Source organism: Protopterus annectens, chromosome 12.part0, assembly GCF_019279795.1.
Source record: "Protopterus annectens isolate FY-2018-M chromosome 12.part0, PAN1.0, whole genome shotgun sequence".
Taxonomy (NCBI): domain Eukaryota; kingdom Metazoa; phylum Chordata; order Ceratodontiformes; family Protopteridae; genus Protopterus; species Protopterus annectens.
Window position 1 is genome coordinate 210,064,800 of NC_056746.1, and position 4,996 is coordinate 210,069,795.

Sequence of the window (4,996 nt, forward strand, 5' to 3'; positions counted from 1 at the left end):
TATACATGCACTGTGTTTTACCTGCAGTGTACACCTCTTACCTGGTATACCTGTGGAGGTAATTGTTTGTTAACACTACCTGACTGTTTCTACGCATATGCCCAGATTCCAGGTTGATGTTATGCACATACCTCTCCATCTTTTATTGCACACACTCTGGCCAAGTCTTGAAAACATGCAGGTGAAACTGGGACATATTTTGACTATTGCCCTCATAAACCTTTGGTGAGTTGCTACAATGACAGGTTTGTTTTCATATACATTTTCCGAATATTTACAGGTCTGACAATAAGTTATATTACATTAAATGCTACCTAAATGTCAGAGATCATCACACTGATATGCCAGGGGGACACGGTAACAGGCAGCAGATATGGGACAATTATCTGGACATTGTGGACAAATCTGTACAGTTGATGGGTATGATTCTGCATACAGGTTGCTACCACTTCCAGGATTTGAACCATGGCTGTACACCACAGTCCAGTGTGCTATATAGATATTGCTGTATATTTCTTCTCTGATTTCTGTCTATAAGTCTCCTGTGGTTTTACAATCTGACCTTGTAATTACAACACTCTTATACAGGGTTTCCTAGACATTCTTATTATATAGCACTGTGTGGATGACAGTGATGAGTAATACCTTATTATTCAGAAAACTGCAACACTAACACTGCCATACAATACCAGACTAAACAGTACCAGTCCAGGATTTCAATCTTTTATTTTTAGGCACAGTTTCTGTAAATGACAGACCTGTGGGGGGAATGTTTGTTAACACTACCTGAATATTGCCACATATTACCACACATATTACCAGATTCCACATTATTATTATATACATACGTCTCACTCTGTTACTGCACACAATCTGGTCATAGCTTCACAACATGGGGTGGGGATGGGGCATAATTTGCTTATTACTCTCATAACAATTTTGTGAGTTGCTAGAGTGACAGGTTTGTTCTTATAGATATATTTCTGACAGTTATGATGTATGACGATTAGTTGTATGTCATTATCTGCTGCCTAAACTTCTGGGATCATCCCACTGATTTGCCAGGGGGACAGGGTGACAGGCAGAGGAATTACGCCAATTATCTGGACTTTCTGACAATATCTGTACAGTTGTGGGGTATTATTCTGCATACAGCTTACTACCACTCCCAGGATTCGAACCATGGCTGTGTGTGCTAAAATTACAACACTTATTTGGATTATGTTATCTATCTTTTCAGTGTTTTCTGTCTAAGTCTCTCTCAGTTGTACAATATGACCTTGTGATTACAACAGTCATATACAGACATTCCTACACATTTTATTTATGTAGCACAGTGTGGGTAACAGTGCTTTATACAACAGTACTTTTAAGAGATTGCAACACTACACTACCATATGATACCAGAGTAAACACACGCAGTCCAGGAGTTAGACCTTTATTGCCAAGCCGTTACACTTTTATTTACATACAACCTATATGAGACTCTTCCTGCCATGTTGTCTGGATTGTTCAATACATGCCATGCACAATACAGGTTTTATACTGGCAATTAACTTTCTACTACTTTTAGATGTATTTCTTATGACAGTACATGCAAAATTATTACTAACCTGCCTCGCAATGCAGCCTCTTCAGCCTACAGGCATAGGATTCTTGATTCACAGCCCACTCTGCTGCCACTGTCAAAGACATAAGAGAATATTTAGCCATACCTATCCATAATATACATGAGCTGGCACTTATTAACAGGTAGTAGGATGAGTACTTACACATGGCTGGGACATCACCCAACTGCCTAGCTTCTTGGATCCAATGATCCAAGAGCTCCCTCTTCATCTGTTTCAGGTCGGCATAGTGATGCCTGACCTGCTCACCAGTTCAAGGGACGCCAGTTGCACAGGCGAGACAGTCCCAGGCTCCCGCTTTATATTGGGAATCCTGGTACTGGTCCTGCAGCAGTGTCTTTTCATGGTCTTTAACGAAGAGTCCTGCCATGACTTTGGACTCCTGGATGCCCCAGTGCTGCACCTGGAAGTGCAATTCTTCTCCCACACTGGCCATAGTGCCTACAGGAGGAAGCTGCAACCAGTTATAAGATGTATTCCCACCTGTGGGGTTTAGATAGGGCCAATTTCCCACACTTTGCCATGATTAGACAGTTTTGAAAATGCTAAGCTATGGACAAACATGCTTACCTAAGGTTGGAATTGCATAAAGGGTATATCAATGGGCAGATTGATTTAGCTGGCCTACGCATTGCTTACACCTAGAAAGCAGGCGTGTGCAATGCTTAACATTGCTTATTTTTAAATTTGCACACTATTTGCTGTTTGGCATTGATTTATCAATCATTACATGTTATATATTTGTTTAGTATCTGTGATTCATGTGTACGTACACTGTATGGGGTTCTTGTGTTTATTGAGGGATTTCACCACTTTATTACAATGGCACCTCACATCTAGACTTAATGCAGTACTCCAGTTCACATATTTAAGTTATGTAATAGGTTATACAACATAAAACTGTATATAGATTCCTTTCACATGTAAATTGTGATTTTGCTATAGTGAGGATCTGTTTGGGAGATATCTCAATTTTATGTACTGCTGTGATGACGTACTGGTTAACTGCTGTGACTATAGTGTACAGGGTTCAAGACCTGCAAAGGCTGTTTATTTTGTTGCTGGGAAGAACAGTGGCTGTTGGATGCAGAATGATTAAGGCAGTTTTAAGTAGCTGTAAGCGGTTTTGCACAATGGTAAGTAATGCTAACTTCCGGTTAAATATGCTTACAGGGAGTTAGTTCTCCAGTTCACAAATAAATGTTATTTAGTAGGTTATACAGCAAAAAAATGTTCATAATGTGATTTCAAATGGAATTTATTACAGTGAGAATCAAACCTGGAATGACTGTTTGCAAAGCAAATGCTCTGACCATTACACTACTGCAGTACTGCTTCAATTGCATGTATCATCTTGCTGTTTAACTTCTTGTGCTATTTAAGCCACAGTATGCGTAGCTAAGCAATGGGCAATCCCACGCACCTACTGTTATATTTGATCTGTTTGATAAAAAAAAATTCTCTACTGCTATTTTCTCTAGGAAGGGACAGGTTTCACTTATTCCTGTGGATTCCTGCGTGTATCTGCACATTTGGCAGACATCCTAGCAACCCCCCATACCTCTCAACCTCTTCAGGCAAACTATTTGGACAAAGCTTGACAAATTGTGGTACAACTACGGACATATTTTTATTATTGCTCTTATAAACTTGGAACAGTTGCTAGAGTAACAGGATTTGTTTTAATATACGTTTTCTGACGGATTTGAAGTCTGACACTGACATGTATGCCATTATTTACTGACTTCAATCCTGAGATCATCCCAGTGATTTGCCAGGACAAATGGGGTGCTGTATGGGTGAGAAATCTAGACATTCTGTGATGACTTGTACAGTTGGGAGGTATGCAGCCTCCTATAAGCGTTCTCACTCATTGTAATTGCCGAACGGCACTTCTTGAGCGCAGGGGCATGTGTATTGTGAGAGCTCTGCTCTCAGACACACCCTCTGCACTCGTCCACACTCCATGTCCATTTAGGAGCAGAGGCAGCACACCTTCATTACTATACATGGCGCACTGCCGTGCTGCCCTTAAACAGTCAGTTCTGTGCAGGAATAACTTATTCCTGCATGGAAGATTAGTGAATCCCGGGAATAGTTCTGATAACTCTGAGATGAATAGGTGTGTGTGTGTGTGTGTGTGTGTGTGTGTGTGTGTGTGTGTACACATGTATAAAAAAAGTGAAATTTTTGGAGTTACACAATTATGTTAGATAAACTCATTATGAACATATTTTGTTATAAAATATAGTTAGGCTTTTTCCAAATAGAGTTGTTAATTTTATTGCAGTGTATAAGCTGGTAATTAATATTTGCAAACAGTATATAATTTGATAATTAATATTATCAGTGTACAAACAGAATGTCAGTTTTCAAAAATGTTGTGAGTGAGGAAGTCAAACTAATTTTCAGAAAGACATATTACTGATCAATGTTTAGCAAGAAACCCTATTATTTTTAGGTGAGCTATAGTACGAAGACTTCTTACAGGACTTTCATGTGGTCAGTATCATTCATGCAGATATGGTAGAGTGAAGAAACGTTCCCAAAAATGCAGTACAGCAATAATACTAACACACTGTAGCTGCGAATTTGTATATGGCGAATGACGATTATTCGGCCATTTGTGCATGTTATAATTATTAAATTGCTAGTACAACATCTAAGTGAAATAAGAAACAGGAGACAGACTAATAAGCTATTACGACATCTCCAGTTGCAGGAACCAGGATGTAATGTTTCATTTATTCATAAGAATGAACAGCCTTTTTGAGAAAAAATGTGATGAAAACTTAGAAATAAAGTTAAGCCTCTGAGAGAACTACAGATTGTTTACTTTAGGAAACTTTTTTTTGCCAGGAATAAATAAATAATGTACTTGAACTTAAACCTTTTCAATGTGTTGTTAAAAAATAACGTTATGCATAACAAATCATTCTTTTAATCCTTGAGACTATATGGCCATAGAACAAACTCGGGTATATGTTGCCATCTAGTTGTTTTTCCTTAAAATAACAGTTTTCTTCTACAAAATCATTAATTCAAGTGAAAAATATGTTTTCAGATAGAACTGGAATTTAGGGAGCTGTATTAATTTCGTTAGAGTATGAAATGTAAATATATTTTATCATTCTATATACACATTTAAAAATGCAGCAGGAATGATGGCAGTATGATTTAATAAATGAATTATCTAAAATATTTACGCAAGTTTAAATATGACACAGCAAAGTTTAAATGGCTGTAGTTATTGAATGACTGTATAAAGTTACAAGCTTACACTTTTTTGTACAAAAACGTAATTGTTACACGACCGAGTGAAATATTAACCGATATTTTTTTGAATATTTGTGATGTCGCTTGTGAGC